Below are 21,358 nucleotides of genomic sequence, written 5' to 3' on the forward strand. Positions count from 1 at the left end.
ATGAATCTGAGCAAACTCTGAGAGATAATGAAGGACAGGGAAGCCTGGCGTGCTGCAATCCATGAAGGTGCAAAGAGTGAGAAACAACTTAGCTACTGAAAAACAACAATAAGGGGCATCTAATTAGCATAAACTAGGTATGGTTGAAAGGGGTTTATTGTGAAAACAAAATACACTCCTCCCACCCCTATCACTTTCCCTTTCACTCAGGAAATTCCAAGGTTAAGAGATGGTCTTGCCTCCAGAACCAGGAATAAAGACTAAAATACATATTTCTCATTATATCACAAGATCACATTGGTATAAACGGGGTGATGAGAGATGAAACAGTGGAGGAAACAGGTGTCCAAGTATAAAAGGATCTTATTAAAGTTATATGTATCCAGCAGTCATTAGGGAAATACTAAAATATTCAAAGGGAGTGATGTAGTCATATTTGCATTTGCCAGAGATGCCTCTAGGAACGGTGTGGACAGTGGATGGAGGCATGCGGGACTGACAGCCAGCGCCAGCGAGTACTGGGTAGAGCTCTGGCGATGCCACTGGAGAGGCACAGGCAGATGGTAGAGACAGTACAAAGGTCGATTCTGTGTGACTCCACTGGATACCTGATGAGAGGAGTAAAGGGGAAGAAGAAATTAAGGGTCACTCAGATTTCAAGCTTAGGTGACCAGGTGGACAGTGACCCACGTAGCTGAGCACCCAGTAGAGACAAAGAAGGACTGGCTTTCGGGCAGAAGTCAGTGAGAACTCTTTTGGACTTGCTGACATCCCAGCAAATCATTCTAGCAGATATGCTAAGGAGGAAACTGGAGAGACATATCTGGAGCTCAGAAGAAGTACCTTACAGGAGAGAAAGATTTGGGAGTTATAGGCCTGTGGTTAGCAATGGATATAGCGGGTACTTCTAAGTCAAAGTGAAAGTGAAGTCGCTCAGTCGTGTCCGACTCTTTGTGACCCGTGGACTGTAGCCCACCAAGCTCCTTCTAAGTGAGCCCAAGGTAAAAAGATATGATGCAGCCTCTTTGGAGCAAGCGTGCATGGAGACCCCCTCTTCACCCATAGGAAGGAAGCCTAATTGGAGGGTACATGCCTGAGGGGGCTTCCCACTCTTGACAGAGCTCTAGAGCCCTCTGCTAGGAGGGCAGGAGCCTGGATCTGCCTTAAGGAGCTTTTCGGCAACATGGCTCTTAGGAAGCACATGTGCTCAAAGGAAGGCTTCTAACGTAAAGGCCTCCTGCGTAATGGCCATCATCGTAACTGCACCACTGTAGAGTCGAAACTGCTCCATGTGAAACCTGAATTATAGTGTGCAGTGACACATGAAGCTTTTGTATGCCGTCAATCCTCATCACTCCAGATTCTTTATCTGCAAATGCACTTACTAAATTCATAACCTCAAAGTCAACACTCACAATATTTTTGTGGTCATTTGTGGAGTGTCAAAAACTCGAGTCCCTGACGTACACAATGCCAACTGAGGTTGAACAGCTGATAGTCTCCCTTCTTGTTTCTAGTCTCATGTGATAAATGAGTGTCCTTTTGAAGGCAGTTGGTATTATATATTTCACACTTTTGCACTTCTGGCTGGTAATTTAGCTGTTTAAAAATGGTCCCAGCATAGTGGTGAAGTGTGGTCTACTGTTCTAAACACAAGGCTATAATGTGCCTTATGGAAAAAATATAGGTGTTAGATAAGCTTCATTCAGGCATGAGCTATATAGTACTGTTGGCTATGAATCCAATGTTAATGAATCAATAATATATATTAAATAAGTTGTCTTTAAATAGAAACACACACAAACAAGGTCATGTATTGACCAATTTATGAAAGTGTGACCAGAGGCTTGCAGGAACCCAACCCTGTATTTTCCCTAGGATTATGCATGCTCAGTTACTCAGTCGTGTCCAACTCTCTGTGGTCCCACAGGCTGTAGTCCACCAGGCTCCTCTCTCCACTGAATTTTCCAGGCAAGAATACTGAAGCAGGTTGCCATTTCCTCCTCCAAGAGACCTTTTTGACCCAGGAATTAAACCTGCATCTTTGATTGGCAGGGAGATTCTTTACCACTGTGCCACCAGCAGTGGTTTGCTATTCATTAATCCAGTGTTCACAGTGACTGTATAGGATATAATTACTGCAAATAACAAGGATTAACCATATTTGCAGAAGTCTAGAATGAGCCACAGAGAAGGCAATGGCACCCCACTCCAGTACTCTTGCCTGGAGAATCCCGTGGACAGAGGAGCCTGGTAGGCTGCAGTCCATGGGGTTCCTAAGCGTCGGACACGACTGAAGCAACTTACCAGCAGCAGAATGAGCCAAGAGCCACATCAGTCCTAAATGAAGCTCCTAATTTATTTAAAACAGCTCATTATACACTCACCTAAGGTTTGGGGTAAGGTATTGTTGTTGAGTTGTTATTTGGGTTTCTGAGGATGGGGCGGGGCTGAGGGGAGATTTTCTCTCTGAATCACCTGATCATTGATTGCTGCCACGTGAGCTGAAGAAGTAAAGCACATCATGGAGTCCAGGGTCCCATCCTGCCATGTATTTGCTCTGTGATCACAGGCAAGGGTTTGCTCTCTGAATTTTCATGCCTTGCCCATGAAACCAGCCCATGACACCTCAGACCCCTAGCAGTTCTGACAGCTCATGATTCTGTAGCCAGTCCCAAAGCAAGAGACACTGGCATCCATTGTGACATTAGGACGGCATAAGACTTGGCAAGAAGATTTACTGTAGTGCATTTCCTATATTCCCCAGAGCAACCTGAGGACAGATTCATTAGATTATTGATTTAAAGATTCTGCAACTCTTGTCTAATTTTAACTTTTATGACAGTAATAAACCCAAAGGAAAACTACAAAACAGCAAAATACTCGCAATTATGTTAAACTTAAAATGGCATTAAAAGTAGAAAAGAAAAAAGAAAGAGAAGAGTGCCTAATTGTAATTATTTAAAGCAAATGACTTCAATGATCAAGGCTGGACCGAGATGCCGTGCATACCCTCTCTCTTTTAGGTCTCTCCAAGGGACCCCAGCATATCTTACCAGCAACTGAATGCTCCATTAAGCACTTGGCGAAGGACTGGATGGACATGTGTGACCCAGACATTTCCACGGAAGGTTAGCTTTCCAGATGGAGTCCTCATTTTCAAATGTGTGTAGGATTAAGATGTAATCCACTATTTCAAAGAATACAACAATACACAAAATTCATGCTCTGATTTATTTTTCCTCTTCTTTAACTGTAGAGGATACATCAATAAACAGAATTTTTCTTCAACAAAAGGTATCTCTCTTCCAAATTAGCAAAGGGTAACCTCAGGTATTAATTGTAATGGAAAAAGTTGACAGGATTAAGCATGCACATACAAAGGATTTGTGCACACGCACACAAATTATCTGGCCTTATCATTTTCTTCAACCAAATGAAAAAAAATCACCATACTATGTGCAGGCTCAGATCTAACATCTGAGGGGTCCGGCCACCTTCTCTTCCTCCAGTGCCATCCCATACGTGGAGGGGTTTTTATATGCACTGGTGTATTCACCAGCATACACTGACAGCGCAATCGCCTTTCTCAATGAAAAAGCCCTTGCTGGTGCTGGCAGTGGTTCAGGGCCACTGAGCTGGGGAATTCTGAGATGCTGGGTACTCAGGATGTGGTCTAGAGGTGAGCATCTGGACTACATCCTTTTAGTTCCTCAGGTTCCTCACCCTGTGGGAAGGGATACAACCAAACTGGCATCTCTCGGAAGATGTAATTTTTTTTCTTTCTCCACGTATGAAAATGCATGTGTCTTTCCGCAGTTTTCGTAAGTACTGCTCCAACTCTAAACATCTCAGTATGTTGAAAGCTGTTTCTCTTGGAGGATTCAAAGCATAACAATGTATTGCAGTGTGTGTAATACACTTGTAAGTGCATGAGCACTCTGGACTTCTGGGGGGGTGGAGGGTCTTTTCTATACGGAAGCATCTCAAGACATAAAATGAATAAAATTGGTGTTTCAGTGAGAAACAACTGTACATTCCCCGGCACATTTGTGAAATACAGAAATGTAACCTCACTGCCCTCCCTCCAATTGATCATCTCCTGTAGAAGCGCCACGAAAGCTCTGAGGCTGCAGGACTCTGTCTGTCTTTGGCACCTGGCCCAGTGCCTGGCATCTACTGAATGGTCAATAAATGTTTATTGAATCAATACATTTAATTCACCCTTTTAATCGGCAGAACGTCAGCGCCTCTGCTCCAAACAATTGGATTAATTTCAAAACCCACATAATAAAGTCAGTCTGTGTTCGCCATCCCACATCTCTTTCTGCGGCTGGAGATGTTTTTAATCTTGGGAAATGCATGGGGCCGGGTGGTGTGCTTGCATAGTCCACATTAGGAGGACCCAACTTCCTTCTCTGGGGCTGCTCAGTTATGTGCGTGCTCATCTTTTGACTTTAGGCAACAGACTGGGTCCTGGCAGCGGTCGCTGTGGCGAGACAGCCGCTGGACGGGAGGAGAGCTGAGGGTAAGGCGCCCAGTCCTCACCCGCTTCAGAGCATCTTCACGACGCACCCGATGGCCCCACAGCTTCGGCCGGAAGCAGCCAGGACCCACGGTCTCTCGGTTAGTGTACTTTGCTCCTGTCGTCTCCTCCTCCCTAAACGTCCTGGCGCTCAGAAGTCTGCACGGCCAGAGGCAAGCGCAACGTGGAAGCTGTCAGGAGCTGACGAAAGGCAACGGTGCCATCCTGCTCCTGTTTCTTCACCAAAAAGTCAGGGGGCGGGGTGGATGTCTCTCTGGCAGTCCAGAGGTTAAGCCTCTGTGCTTCTGCTGCACAGGTTCAGTTCTTGGTTGGGGAACTAAAATCCCACAAGCCATGTGTTGTGGCCAAAACTCATCACAATAAACTCAAAAAATGGGCAAAACCACTCACTAACAGGCAGCTAGTCCATCAGCCCAGCATCCACCTCAGGAGGGTCTCCAGAGACCCAGACCCAATGACAGACATCAGAGAGACAAATCAGTAAGGGGCTGGGGGAGGGGGACAAATCAGCTTTATAAAAAAGAAAAGCCCCACTGCTGTTCAGGGGATCCTAATTCCCCGACCACGGATTGAACCTGAACCCTCCACAGTGAAAGCTCAGAGACCCAACCACTGGACCACTGGAGAATTCAGCCAGCTGACAAAAGGCAGGAGGCTTTTGGTTGCTTTTCCCAAAAAGGGGGGTGTTTAAAGCATTTCAACATTTTTAAAGTGATGTTTGTAGCCCCTTAAACTAGATATACAAGATAAAAATACCTTTAGATTTACAAACTTAGTTAAAAGACCTGCAATGATCCTGTCCTCATGTCATGCATGTGAAAAGAAGGTAGAAAACCACGGACAGCGCACCCAGGGCTGTGGCGAGCTGGGCCCCAAGCACAGCCTGGACCAGGGTCAAGAAAGGGCAGCTGCCCAGGCGGCCCTACTGCCCTGCCTCCCACCTGCTGGGGTCCCGGGTGTCCCCCACCAGCCAACCTCTCTCCTGGCTGGCACAGGAGCCTTAGCAACAGACAGGCCACATTCTCTGCTCTCATGGGGGACCCACCAGACACACCCATGGGCAGCAGTCATCTCACCACTCTTTTTAGGTGGAGTCATACAGGCCTACCACACAAAGCAGTCTATGGCCAAGCAAACCTCCTGACACACATGCGCAGTGCTACACGTGATCTCAGCTGTTATATAAACCTCATGAAGGCACAGGCGCAGTGCTACAAACGAATCTCAGCTGTTACAGTCATTATTTACAAAATGTGGGGCGAGAGAGCCTGAATAGGCCATCTTGGCTAATTTGCTCTTTCCCCACACCCTTCCAACCTGTGCTCAAATACTAGCCCCAAGGAGGCCCATCTGACCGTCCTGTTTAATACTGCAGCCCAGAACCCTGGACTCTCTTCACCCAGCTCCAACCTTTCATTTTCCAACCTCTTAGCACCTTCAAGCAGAGAAGGCAATGGCACCCCACTCCAGTACTCTTGCCTGGAAAATCCCATGGATGGAGGAGCCTGGAAGGCTGCAGTCCATGGGGTCGCTGAGGGTCGGACACGACTGAGTGACTTCACTTTCACTTTTCACTTTCATGCATTGGAGAAGGAAATGGCCACCCACTCCAGTGTTCTTGCCTGGAGAATCCCAGGGACGGGGGAGCCTGGTAGGCTGCCGTCTACGGGGTCGCACAGAGTCGGACACGACTGAAGCGACTGAGCAGCAGCAGCAGCACCTTCAAGAACAGCGAGACAGGCAGCATCCGCACAAAGCCCTTAAAAAGCTGAGGTTGTCAGAAAAGGAGCCAGGAACACGGCCCTGAGACAGCTCCAAGTGCTGTGGAGACACGAGGGAAAATAGATGTAGAAACGGGAGAGCCAGGCTGGAATAGAATGAGAGCGGGAATCCAGCGTTTGCTCAGAGCCTGGAAGGAAGTGAGAGCTGGGCTGGGTGATGGCAGACGAGGGGCACAGATGTGGCCTCTGGCAAGTAGCACCCAACTCTCCAAGGCATCTCCCTCTCTCCGAGGTTTCAAGCACACCCGCCTTTTACCAGGTCCTCTGTGTGCAGAGCTGTGACTGCACAGGAACCATAGCTACCTCTGTGTAAGACACGCCTCTTTCCTAGCCCCGCCCCCACAGCCTTCTGGGGAGTGCCCAACTTTTGCCAGCCCTGTTGGACACATGCCAGCAGAAAACGTGATGGCATTTGAGTGGCTGCGTGTGTTCAATGAGTGGTGATGTTCTCCGTGTACAGGGAACGTGGTGAAATCCAACCGCAAACAGTACTGCTCTCCTCCCAGCCCCATATTTGTAGAATATTCTGGAAAAGGCTCAACTCATACAAAGAAGACCTAAAGTGACAATGCTCCCCTACAACCATCAGGAGACCCTCAAAACAGTCACTTTGGTCAGAAAGGGAAAAGAAGCCTGCTCAATCATGCTAAGGGGTGAGGGGTGTGTCTGGGATCAAGAGAATTTCAAGTAGTCTCATTAAACAGTTTTGAGAAGGTCACATGGAACAATGGTATCTCTGACCTAAGCATCCAAGCCTGGGTGTTTTCCTAAACAAAGCCCCTCTCTTCCAAGTAGTCCTCAGATGAATTAGAAAAATACATGCTGCACAGATTTCTTGAATTCCCCGTGTGGGACAACAGTTAACTGTCTTCTTTGTCCCAAAGGAAAATAGTTGTTTGTGGTATCAGACCACATGTGTTAGCATCTTCCCTGCCCTCCTGTGCTTGGCTGTGGGACTGTCAGCTTGTAAAACATTTCTATCCCACAGTGTCACAGTCAATCACTAGAAATTTAATTTTACTTTTATACTTGTCCAGCCCCTCGGGCAACACATTACTTAGTCATAACAGAAAACATCCATCACGTCTATTTTCTCTCTAATCTAAGTAAAAACTCAACTAATATCATGAATCTAAAACTAGAAGAAACCATTGTAATTTCCTGGCCCTAAAACTGAATGCATTTTAAACCAAGTTTTAGACAAAGTTTCTTTTCCTTTTTTTTTTTTTTTTTTTTTAGCTTTCTAAACTATCTAGATCTGGTTTTCTAATTATTTATCTGTAACTAAACTAGAATACAAAACTATGTTAATCCCAATCTCCCAATTTATTACTTCCCCCTGTATTTCCCCTTTGGTGTCCATGAGTCTGGAAGCTACTTCAAGCTATTTCAAGATGAGAGTGTGTTTCTGTTTTATAAATAAGCCCATCTGTATCATTTTTATTAGGTTCAACATGTAAGTGATATCGTTACGATAGATACCAGCAGCTGGCTCCTCCTCACTACAGACCATGTGAAGGCACAGCTGTGGTGTCATCGGGGTCCTTTTCTGGATGTCCCAACCATTCTTGTCCCGGAAATCTGGCTTGTTCTGCACAGTGATTCTTCTGGAAGCGCATTTCAGATGTGCACCAGCTCAGAAATGAGTCAATGAGTCCTCCCACCATCACTTAATAGAAAATGAAATCCCAGTGGGTCTCAGGCTCCACTGCAGCTTCCACACCAGCCCTGTGGAAGGCCGTGGCTTTCCCCAGTGTCTTGAACTTTTTCACCTTCATGCTTCGTTCACACACTTCCTCAGCCTGGTGTGTCCTTTTCCCACTTCGTTCCCTGGGTTGAAATCCCATCTATCCCAGATCTCAGGCTCCTCCCTAGATACCCTACTGCCACCTCCAACTGGCTAGATCTGAAGTGCTATTCCAGCAAAATTTCGGCACACCTGACCTTTGGGTCAGATAGTCATACTCAATCCAAGGCCACTGAGTTTTGGAGACATTCGTCACCTGTATAACACACTCAGGAAGAGGCTCTGATCATATTAGCAAACTGCCAAGATGAAAGAAAAAGAGAGAACACACTTCTCCACTGATCCACAAGTGATGACTTAGGGCCAGGTCCCATGACACACAACTCTCTGAGCAAAAGCTTTACAGATCTCCTGCTGTATGCAGGAAGGATGTGACCCCGGAGGGAGAGCACAGGGAGTTTTGGCTGTGAGGAAGTTGTTCTGTGACCTGATGGTAGCAGTGGCAACACAAACCTCGGAATGTGGCAAACTCATAGAACAGAACCCCAGAAGCAACTTTCCTCTATGATGGTCTTCTTTTAAACTGTAAGTGTTCTACTAGAAACGTATACATTAATGATCAGTCATTATTTTTCTGAAAACAGCCGTCAAGCAGGATCTAGTTAATGCCCTACTTTTGACAGGAGCCCTGCTCCAAGATGATGAACAGCACTGGCTTTGTGTTTGGGAGTGAGGGGAGGCGACTGAGGAAAGAGAATGTTTTGTGGAAACAATACTGTACACTTTGCAAACTTTGGCCTTGGTGTATGCAGCACCAGATTTAATTTTCAATTTCCTTTCCCACATACCTTAAAAGAAGAATTTCATACAAATATCACATACCAATTGTTATGTATGGCTTTTCTTCACCTGACCTAGATCTTTATACTTATTTTCACTCATTATTTCTTATCTAATTAGCTTAGTTATTTCAACTAAACCTGGCTTCAGGGCATGCAGGCAATTTGTTTCAGAGCCACAAAACTATGTGTGTTTTTATTGTTACTAGAGTTTTCCAAAGTCTGCCCTAATTTCATCATCTGTGACATAATTTATCAGGTTAACAATCCATTTCTATATTAGTAGCAATTTGATGACTACAATAAAATCTTAACATGTAAGTCGTAAATTATCTGATATGCTATCTCTTCCATTGTTTCTTCACATTAATCTAATTTCCATCCTCATCTCATTTTGTAACAATCCTAACTGAAATCCACCAGGGCTTAGTTAAAATTCAGGCTCAAGTGAGAAACGATTTAAATGAGTTCTTAATGGAACCCAGAGACCTGCCAATTTTAAAAGCTGCCTAATGCCTAGCCAGGTTATAAAAAGCTTCAGCAGTGAAAAAGGTGCAGCCCAGATTCTCAGCAGATCTGACTGAGGGCGATGGCGACCAGGCCAAGGTTTGAAGTTTGGGGGTTTTTCCACAGAGAATGCAAAGACAAACAAAACATAAAACTCTCTGCTTATTAAAGTTTTAAAAAGCACGTGCACTCAGCCAGGTTATCTACACTGTATGTTTTATGGTGTGTCTCTGTTTTGCATAACAGCAACTGGAGTATATAATCAACAACAAAAATGAACAAAAGTGGGTTTGAAAACTTCTTAGCAAAGTATTCACACTAATTTCCATGGACTCTGCACACGAAGTCACTGGGTTATAGGAGGGTAAAATTGTAAGACTCAAAAAAAATGTTTCTGTTAAGGACAAAATGGTTACCTCAGTTCTCTGCTTCTGTTAAAATTGCTTTAAGGGAGGGCAATTTGACCTAAGGAAAATTTAATAGTGGCTGGGCTAAAACTAAAAAATCAATATATATATATATAAAGGAGGGGAAGTTTTTTCTAATCACATACCTCTAGACTTTCCCAGCTTTAAAAATACAGCACCATATTCTCTAATTTGGGCTTGTTACTTTTCTCTCTCTGGGAAAGATTTTAATGGTAGAGTACCAGAAACCGCACCCCCATGACAGGCTCTTCTACCAATTTCTCACTGAAGAAAATCCTAGATGCAAAGTCTAAGGAAACTCCTGCCCAGAAGAAAAGAGAGCCCTGGAAACCTGAAAACTCAGTTTCATGGTATCACATACAAATCATCATCACATACAAATAAGAGAGAATTTCTTCAGTCAAGAAATTGCAGTGGTGCAAAGCTGAAACTCCAGTACTTTGGCCACCTCATGCGAAGAGTTGACTCACTGGAAAGACTCTGATTCTGGGAGGGATTGGGGGCAGGAGGAGAAGGGGACGACAGAGGATGAGATGGCTGGATGGCATCGCCGACTCGATGGATGTGAGTCTGAGTGAACTCCGGGAGTTGGTGATGGACAGGGAGGCCTGGCGTGCTGCAATTCATGGGGTCGCAAAGAGTTGGACATGACTGAGCAACTGAACTGAACTGAACTGAAAGTAAAATAATACATCATAACTGTAAACAGAGGTCCCACCTGGACCTCTTTTTTCTGGTGCTGCTACACTGGCTAGCTAGCAGATTCCTCTGTAAGAGTATCTGGGATTCGGAAATCATCAGCTCAGCAAACTAGCCATGAAACATTGTCTCCGTGCAGCGCCCGGGATGAAAATCAGGTTGGGTCTGCAGGGAATCAGGCAATGGAACAAAGAGACACTGCCTCGCTCTGCTTCCCCTGCTGACTCCCTGCATGGGACTCACACTGGGGGCTGCCAAGATGACTTCTGCTGGCAAACGCTATTTTCTTAGCCTGACAACAGACTTCGTTATTGCTGATCCATCGTAAGAAGAAGGAAGCCCACTTCAAAATGTCATTTCCAACAGCGGCCGTGGATTTGTGTAGAGCCAGCCACATTCTCCTGGACTCCCTCGTGAGCACTGGTGGAGAAAGGGCATACACTCTGGCCAGAGAACAGGGCTGTACAGAGATCAGACCCAGAGTCCTTCAGCACACACTCTACCAGCTCTCTGAGAGCCGAATGTAAGACCACAGTAATGAGAACAGGTGTCAGGGACACAAAGAAGTGGGGGGATGAACACCAGTGAACAGACACTTAATATGAAGCCTAACAATTATGTTCTCCCATTCTGAGGGGTGTCTTTTAATCTTGCTTATTGTTACCTTTGCTGTGCAAAAGCTTTTAAGTCTGGGTGGAGGTCGGAGAGAGAGGCCCAAGAGGGAGCTGATATATATATATATATAATTAGGCTGATTTGCATTGTTGTATGGCAGAAACCATCCCAACATTTTAGGGTAACTTTCCTCCAATTAAAAAATTAATAAAAAATCATAAATAAAACATAACCTTTAAAAATTGTGAATCACTATGTTGTATAACTGAAACATATAATACTATGCTTCAACTAAAATAAATAAACAAACAATATAAAATAAGAAAATACCAAAGTATGCCTTTGGACAAAAACATGACAATGAAATAAATATGTTAGAAAAAAAAATATATATATAATACTAGTTCCATGAATGGTATGGTCAAAAATAAGTCAAGAATTAAAGTGCTATCTAGCAATATTAAGTAAAACACACACACATTCCCAAAATGCCTTTCCCTCAACTAACAGCAGATAGGAAATTTTGCAACTACTTAATTAATAAGGAGTCTAAACCTTAACTTTTTCAACTAAACTATTAGAGAGGTGAGTGTGTGAGCACTCTAATATGTGTTATTTCAAGCAAAAGACTCTTTGGTCATACCTTCTGTTGGAATTGCCTCCGTTCTCCACGTGGCTATCTCAGCACATTATTGGGGGCAGGGGGGGTGGAGGTGTCCCACTCTGACCCTGTCAGTTTGGAATGAAAAGCCCTGGATGGCTGTGCACTTTGATCAGAGAGGACCAGGAGGTGAGACAGCATCTGAGATCCGGGCTAGCATTCATTGCACTACTCCAGGCAGTGTGAGGCGATTGATGGCTTAATCATCTGACAAAAGAGAGCTAACAGGAGGGAGAGAAAGTGCCCATCCTCCTGACTTGACTGCCCTAAGAATGTCATCTTAGCCTCTCACAGTTTCGGGTCGAGGACCCCAGACAGATCCATCTGTGTTCCTGCATCTTGGAGTAAAGGATATGAGGCAGTTGGCTGGTGCAATATGAGCAACCTCGAAATAGACACTGGACGTGTTTACTCTACAAATCATGTCTTGTTAAGTTAAAATTGGGGGATGGCTGAGGAGTCATGGTCCTTCAACCCAGCCACCTCATTCCTTGTTTCCGAGAGCAACGCATGTTCAGAGAGGAAGACCAGGTCAAGGTACTCATTAGCCAGAGGCCTCTGCTCCATACCCCAGGATAGTTCTGTTCATGTCCAAGCTGATCCCCAGCCCAATTTGAAGGCTTTTCTTCATCTTCTCACTGATGACAAGCAAAGCTTAGTTGAAGAAAATGTCCAGGGGAAATAAAGGGAAAACAAGAGTTTCCCTACTGGGCCTAGGTTGGTCTGGCTCCCCACCTCAAGCCTCTCTAGGGCACGCTAAGCTTCCCAGGAAGGGGAAGTCCAAAATGAGCCACTGCACAAGTCCAGACCTTGAACTCGTCTAATTACACTAAATCTCCACAGCCATGTCCTGTGGACCAAGAAATAGCCTTGACCTTGATGTATTTTGATCAGAATTCCTTCCCTTGGTTAGGTGCAGAAGAAAATGCAAACACAAAACCTAGTACTCCCACCAAACTCCCACCCTCCAGGCAGTGTAGACACAGTCCAGCTGAGACCAGCCCTAAATAGAAGCCTTCACAGCAGACACCCAGCATCACCCATCCCCAGATTCGGTCAGCAGAAATGATCCCTCTACCATCCTCAAATAGCCATCTCTCCAAACATGTAATAAACCTATACCTAGCCTGGAACATTTAAACTTTGCTCTGGTTCCTTGAGTCGCAGGATATCCATTTGAAAGTGGGAAGGAAATATAGTCTAAACCACTGAGGACAAAAATAGGTTCCCAAAGCTCTCATGACTTCTCCTGGGTTGCAATCCTTTACTCACATTCAAGCATCTTTTGTTTGCTTCAGAGCATCTTAGCCTGCCTCTTTCCCAATGGGGTTCAAGTTGCCTTAACACCATGATGAACTAAACACTAAGCAATAACCCACAGGGTCAAAGTGTGTCACTGTCCAGAAGGGACTGTGGCCAGCTCCTGTCCTCCCATCACCCATAAGACCACTCGTACTTTGTGAAAGCTTTTTCCATTCATGCCGAGATCCATTTGGCGGAAAGTTTTTAAGTAAAACTTGGACAGAACCTTGTTAAGTCAGATGTCTCTCTTCTTGTCAGGAAGGAAAACCAATATGTAAATAGTTTCTTGCTGCCAATTTTCTGTATGAAAAGTGATTTCTACCTTGAAAAGTTGCAACAGTCTAGAGTAAAAGCCCTTTTTGTCTAGGCTCTGAGCGTATGGGGGTCTTGTTGGGTCTCTGGCTGCCATCTAAGAGAAAGGACAACTTCATTGAAATGTGTTGTTACAAGTTAACCAGATTTTCCTTCTTGCAGACTCAGACAATTTTGACTATTTAGGTTTCATATCAATGATAGATAGTCATTGAGTTGGGTATAGGATCATATCATATAAAGTAATCTAGGTAATTTTTGGAAGAAACAAATCCAGTCTATCAACATAAGTAAATGTCTCTTTCCCTCTTTAATGCATTGGCTGTGTTATTCCAACTCTTATTTATCAGAAGAATTATGTTGTAACAAAATTTTTAGTCCTTGAGATACAGGTACATGAAACTCACCAAGATGATCTCCTTCCTCAGAACTAAGGCTGCTCTCTTCACCCCAGTGGCAGACTATGTTAACCCTCCTCAACTTTGAGTAGAGTTTCTCCCAGCTGCCCTTTGCTTAGTGGTAGAGCTGAGACCAGGACCTCAATTTGCTGGCTCTGGTGGTTTTATCCACAGTTTCTCTTGGTTTTAGAATTGCACGTACACATCTTGTGTGCCTTTTTGGCTCCAGCTATGTTATTAAACTATTATTACCTAACAATACTCCCATTAATCACCATGACAGATGGAAACCAGCCCTGGTCATGTTCTCTGAACTCAACGTCAAACAGTCCCAAGGCTAATGGAGATGACGCCAGCCATGAATTAGCTCTAAAAGCTTCTGTTTATCCCCCACCCCTTTTCCTATTACTCTCACTGCAATGCGTTTTCTTGTCACAAGACTCCATGCTTCTATATGGAGCAACTCCTTACGGAATTCTGGGAAATGGTTTTCTGTTGACAGACACCATATAATGATGATAAACGATGGACAAGTCTGCAGGCTTAAAACTGTTATTCCCCTAGCAGCACACTTCCAAATACATGGAGTATTTCTCCAGACTTAAACAGTGGAAAGCTGCAAACCTGGAAAAAATTCTCCGTTCAACCTCCTTTCACAGACTGAGGAAAAGAAGTGATACTAAACAGAAAATGTAAATCACCTGTGAGGTAATATGCCCCAAATGATGCCTTGAAAGTGTTGAGAGTACATAAACAATTTCCTTACAAAAGAGCTTTGTTCTGACTTAACTATAAATGGGGTGTGGGTTCTCCTTGCTTTCCCTGAATAAATTGCACCCTGAAGTAAGAGTTCCACGTAACCGTGAATGTCTCTCTCTGAAAAGATGCAGTTTTTTAAGCTCAGTCATGCATTGGGGCATTTTCAATTTAAAGTCATTTGATATCCTATCTTTCAAGAAGCTGTAAGATATACAGCTCCACACAACTTACTAATAGGTTATTAACAGAAGGAAAACACATAATAAAGAGGCCAGTCCAACTTAGGGCAGCTAATAGAACTTTCTCTGCAGCTCCCACTGACGAATGCTAAAAACTGAATTTCAAAATACAGGTTTGTGTGGATTTGCTGCATGATGTCACTCTACTCCACTGATCCCATTAAAGGATTAAAAAGACAAAACGTCATAAAGAAAAACACTCCAAACATTGCTAGTGTTCTTGCTGTTAACATCACTATTGACGTCTTGCTATTTATTTCTTCACTCAAGTACCAAAGAAGAAATAAAACTGCACTGTCCAATATGGTAACCACTAGCCACATGTGATGAGTTAAAATTTAGATTAAAATTAAGCAAAACTTAAAATTCAGTTTCTCAGAAGCCACATTTCAGGTGGGTAATAGGCACATGTGAATTTGTGGCTGCCATGTTGTATAGTGCAAGTTATGGAACATTTTCTCCCTTGCAGACAGTTGAACTGGACAGCAACAGCACAGAGTATTCACTCATCTGTCCCTAAGTAAACGTTTGTTGAATACGGTAGTAACCAAAATAAATTTTGTGCTCTCAAGGAAATAACATCCTACCAGGGAGAGGCAAGCAATGAACAGCCAATCAAGTAAATGGGTGAGATCAGTTTATGCGGGCAGACAAAGCCTGGGCAGGGGCTGAAACCAGTGGCCACTGAAACCGTCTCTGAGGAGATGACATCTGAGCAGAGGCAAATCTTGTCATTTGCCTCTTTCACACGACAAGCAAGAGGCAGCCAAAGAAATCTGAGGACAGAGCATTCCAGTCCAGAGCAAGAGGAAAAGCTCAGGCCCTGAAGCAGGAACCACTGGGAACGTCTGTAGGGAAGGAGGAAGGCAGTGTGCACAGACGGCAGACCCGCAGCACACCCGAGGCTCGCTAGGGCCCTGTCACCAGGGAGAGCTCACATTGTATTCTTCAAGGACCAAACATAACACTCCCTTAAAGCTCTCAACTGGAGGGGAAAAAAATAAAACCACTGAGAAATAGCTCATTCTGTTGCTTCCCCTCCAAAAGCAGTTGCCATCAAGAGCATGGTCCTGATTTGCAGGCTGCTAAAAATAACCAAACTTTACTGCCTTTGGTCTGAAAATCATGCAGAATTTTAGAAGCATCTCAAGATTCCCTCCAACACTTCTTAGAAACTATTAAGTATTGTTCATAAAGGGATGAGTAACAAGAAAAATATATACACTCATACATACAGACATACCTAATAAAACTCACTTAAAGACAGTGAGTGAGTTAGAAGTAAGCTCCAAACCAACAGCCCAGGGCTTGAGATTGGAACAAAGAAGCAGCAGAATCACCCGCCTGTTTACAAGAGAAAATGAGCTCATTTGTTTGGATTAACAATATACTAAAAGGACATTCGTGTATTCTAGCAAGGTGGAGGAAAAAAAAAGTGAAATCCTTCTTTTACGGTTGAGAAACTAAGACCCTGAAAAGGAAAATTCAGTGCCACATGGCAAACGATTTTCTACTGTTATCAAAATGAATGAAACATCTTTAAAATAAGAAAAAAAAAAACTGGTTTTATTCATGAACTGAGTGAAGACACTTACCAATTAGAAATCAAATTGGTTGTTCACAAACCCCAGGAAGAAGTATGAAGTCTGCAGAGTCTGTTAGCTCTTGGGACACAGAGGTTGCCCACAAATTGCCCCAAGTAAGCAGGGAGATGTGAGAGACTAGAGCTGAAGAAAGGAGACCCCCTGATTTCACACGACATCTCAAGGGACAGACGTTCACTCTTGACAATCAGAAAGTGATCCCTGAAAAACCTTCTTCCTAAGACTTAAGACAGGCCCAGGGCATAGCTAACCATGGCTTTTGCCAAGATTGGGGAAGAAAACAAAACACATAAAAATGAGTTTTTACCTTATTTCCCTCTTCTCTTTCTCCCATGGCTCAGTGACTCACACAATCAGCCCAGTGCCTTCTTCATTCTCCTTTTCAACAGACGGATTCATTGATGACATTAGTAGCCAATGTTTAGCACGTTTATTATACTGGTTCTTTCCTTTTCAAAGCTTTTATATAAAATTCTCAAGTTTGACATTACAGGCACCTAAAAAAGTAAATAGAAATACTTTCTTGTTCTAATTAGCAGTTCATTTTGACCTGGAGATGCTATTGGAAAGCTATTTTCCCTCTGTGAGAATCAGATGTGCCAAAAAACACAAGGTTTTGATTGGGGAGTTTTCTGTTTGTAACCTGGCTAAAGTGTGTGGAATCCACCTGCAATGCAGGAGACCTCTGTTTGATTCCTGGGTCAGGAAGTTCCCCTGGAGAAGGTATAGGCCACACACTCCAGTATTCTTGCCTGGGAAACCCCATGGACAGAGGAGCCTGGCGGGCTACAGTCCAGGGGGTAGCAGAGAGTCTTGGTTGCTGAGCGACCAAGCACAGCACAGCTTGTGGAGAATGGACTGAAGGAGACAGAGAGGATACATAGTTCATGATTAAAGAAGCAAGACCTTTAGGTCAACCCTTCCACAGGCTGAAGGGCCAGGTCTGGCTATGGAGGAAGGTAATTATGTTTCTTAGCATCTAGTTTCCTCACTGAAATGAAGATAACATTGACCATTGGCTGTTTGTCAGAGTGGAGTTAACACTGAAACATGAATCAAAGTCCTTAGGTTGTCAAATAGACAAACATACCAATATGAGTTAATTCTTTCTTCTTAGTTATCTTTGAAGAACAGTCCATTTCTTCTAGATGTATGAGTGCTAATTATCTTCAGTCATGTCCAACGCTTTGCAACCCCATGGACAGTAGCCCACCAGGCTCCTTTGTCCATAGGATTTCCCAAGCAAGAATACTGAGTGGGTTGCCATTTCCTCCTCCAGGGGATCTTCCAGACCCACAATTGAACCTGGATCTCATGTCTCCTGCGTTGGTAGGCAGATTCTTAACCAAGAGCGGCATGGGGACCCAAAACATGATTCAAGTGAATAATCATTCTAGATTATGGGTGAAAATATATGAAATGTTCTTACCAACATCTCTAGGGAAGGATATAGGCTTCAGGGAACCAGACTAGATCTCACTCAGGGCTGAGTCCTGCTGCAGAGGATTACAACCTGCAGTTGAGACCAGATCAAAGTGACTCTGCATCTCAGCACATGTTGTGTGTATGTGTGATCTCAGACCTCAAATCCAAGTAGCTAGGTGCAGCAGACCCCAAAACAAAACGCGAGTAGATTCTACCACAGACTCTGGACGAAAAATGGAATATCCCAACTGGATGTGTGAATGCTCAGTCATGTCCAGTTCTTTGTGACACCATGGACTGTAGCCCTGCCAATTGCCTCTGTCCATGGGATTTCCCAGGCAAGAATACTGGAGGGTGTTGCCATTTCCTACTTCAGGGGATCTTCCCCACCCAAGGATTGAACCCACCCCTCCTGAATTAGCAGGCAGATTTTTACCACTGAGCCTGAGAAGCCCCCATCCCTACTGGATATCCAAACCTTTATCACCAAGTGCAGAGATCTCTGAAATGGTGGTGGGGGCATATTACCTGTCCTGCTGTAGGTAAACTTTGTTCAGATCATTTGTTATTAAAAAAAAAAAAAAAAGGACCACAGAACGCCATTTACAGCCCGCACCCCATGATGAGCAGACTGGAATACAAATAATGTGTCTGCCAGCACCAAACATTTCACCACAATCATTTGGGTTGCAAGCGCTGAAATCCTGATGACTCGATGAGGAAATGAAATCTCTTCCATACCCGAGTTTAATATTTTCTGTGAAGGATGTGGTTTTACCCTTTGTCAATCCCAAATCTTGCTGGAACACACTTTTCCAATTTGTTCAGAAGTTGTCAACAGGTTGCCCATAGTCGCCCTGTCCTTCCTGGGCTGCTGTTCCTTCTGGTATTTTGCAACAACTCATAAACAACTTGCTTCACCACTATCTCTGCTCTAAAAAGTAAACTGCATTTTTCTTCTGTTTTGGAAAAAAACTTAAGTTTTTCAGAATGACAGAGTCACCAGATCAAAGAGGCCTGAACATGTATACAGGCCCAGGAAGGTCACTCCTCACTGAGTCACTGGGTCCTGAATGAACACTTTGGCAAGTGTACTTTCCCACAGATGGTGCACAACACGATTTAGACCCATGCTCATCGGCTCAAGTCTTCTGTGTGTATGCATGCATGTATGTGTGCAGACAGAAAAGGAGATTATATTCAGCTAAATGCATGACCTTTAGAAGATAATAACACTTAAGATTCTTGACTTCTGGGACTCACCTACTTTATTGGTGGGAATGTAAATTGGTATGACCACTATGGAGAACAGTATGGATGTTCCCTACCAAGCTAAAAATAGATCTACCTTATGATCCAGCAATCCCACTCCTGGGCATATATCTGGAGAAAAACATAATTCAGAAAGCCACATGTCCCCCAGTGTTCACTGAAGCTCTATTTACAACAGCCAAGACATGGAAGCAACCTAAATATCCACTGATGGAGGAATGGATGAAGAAGCTGTGGTACATATATACAATGGACTATTACTCGGCCATAAAAAAGAATGAAATAATGCCATTTGCAGAACGTGAATGGACCTAGAGACGATCATACTAAGTCAGTCATACAGTGAAAGACAAATACATGGTATCACTCATATATGGAATCTAAGTTTTTAAATGATGTAAGTGAACTTATATACAAAACAGAGCAGATTCACGGATTTTAAAGTAAACTTGTAACTACCAAAGAGGAAATGTGGGGGAAGGGATAAATCAGGATCTTGGGATTAACACACAGAAACTATTATATATAAGACAGATAACCAAAGAGGACCTACTATATAGCACAAGGAACTCTACTCAATATTCTGTAATAATCTATATGGGGAAAGAACCTGGAAAAGAATGAATATATGTATTTGTATAACCAAATCACTCTGCTGCACACCTTTGTTGATGGAGAAGATGCAGAGAGAAAGTCTATAGAGAAAGGGAAAGTTAGGCATCAAGTATCAATAATAAGTCCTTCCAACTTATGTCATCTCTTCTCAAGTCAGGTAACTTGTTCATCGACGCTTGAAAGCCTCTAGCATCAAGAAGAAATAAAGACAAATGTTGAACTGGCTGATGCTAGGACTAGTTAAGACCAGAATCTCTTAAAAAGTGATAGGTTCCATGAGCTCCAATATGAGAACGACTTCTGGGCTCAAAAGTATTTCAAACTTTCTGCAGCTGAACTCCATTCCCTTCCTCATACAAACTCCCCATCACCCCTGACCTTGCCTGACTGAACCTTATACAAATTAGCCTCTGACGCTTCCAGTCTCTAGGTAGCATGATTGGCCTCACTTGCTGGTATGTCTTCTCAGCTTACTTTATACTCGTTCTTCTTCCCAGAGAAAGTGCTTTGCTTCTCACCTCTGAATACGCTTAAATAAATATCTGTAGAGCACCTACTGTCATCAGTAATGTTTCTAATGTTTCTGCATTAGATGCTCCTGTCAGAGACCTAAAAATAAATAAAGCATTTGAAGGAGCTGACAGTCTACTAGGAGCAGTAAACAAGGAAAGAATTATCATAGTGCAAGACAGAAAAAGTGCCAGCAGAGAATAACAAAAATACTTATTCCTAACTGGGTTAATTTGGGCATTTCTTGGGTGGTGATTAGCCAAAACTCGACTGATCAAGAGGATTTCAATTGGAGAAGTAATGAAGAACATTCCAGATGGAGGAAGAAGCATCAGCCCTCAACACGCTAAGTGCCAAGAAATGGCCACAAGTACAGGAAGGGTGGTAAACAGTTAAATTTATGGATAAACATCAATCGGGAGATTGAGGGAAAGAAGATGGAGAGCCTCAGGTGCTGTGCTCAAGAGATACAGGGCCACTGAATGCTTCTGAGACAGATTCTCCTGCAACGATGGGAAAGAGGGCATGAAGAGGCCTCCCAGGGAACAGAATTGGACGGCTGACAGTACTTAGGGGGTGACAGCTGATGAGGGCTAAACTAGCTCAGGAGCAGTGAATGGGATAGAAATGAGAAAGAAGCAATACGACCAAATGATCGGCGAGCTGTGAAAGATAAAGGGTGGCCAGATAAAGAGTGCCTATGAAACTGAGCAGAATCCTGTGGGGCTCCTGGGCACAAAGCCTTTCTGTGTCCCCCATTTCTTGATTACAAGAACTAGACTTCATTCAGCCTCCATGCCTTTCCCTGAATTCCAACAGGCAGGTTCAAACAGTTGCTAATTAGGGAAGGGGAAGGATGCAGAGACAAAGAAGAAGCAGTCAAGAATCAATAGTGCAGCTTGGGGACAGGCCCTGGCTCCCACTCAAGGGATACACATAACAATACCTCTGAGCTGTTTTGTAGATACTGAGATTCCCATCAGGTGAGAGAATGAAGCTGCCCACAAGCACGTAGACTCCAGATGGGTTGGAACCAGAAGGTTGATAATGCTGACTCACACTTACCTCATCATCAACCAATCAGAAGAAAGTCCACAAA

The sequence above is a fragment of the Capricornis sumatraensis genome, chromosome 17, assembly GCF_032405125.1.
Source record: "Capricornis sumatraensis isolate serow.1 chromosome 17, serow.2, whole genome shotgun sequence".
Taxonomy (NCBI): domain Eukaryota; kingdom Metazoa; phylum Chordata; class Mammalia; order Artiodactyla; family Bovidae; genus Capricornis; species Capricornis sumatraensis.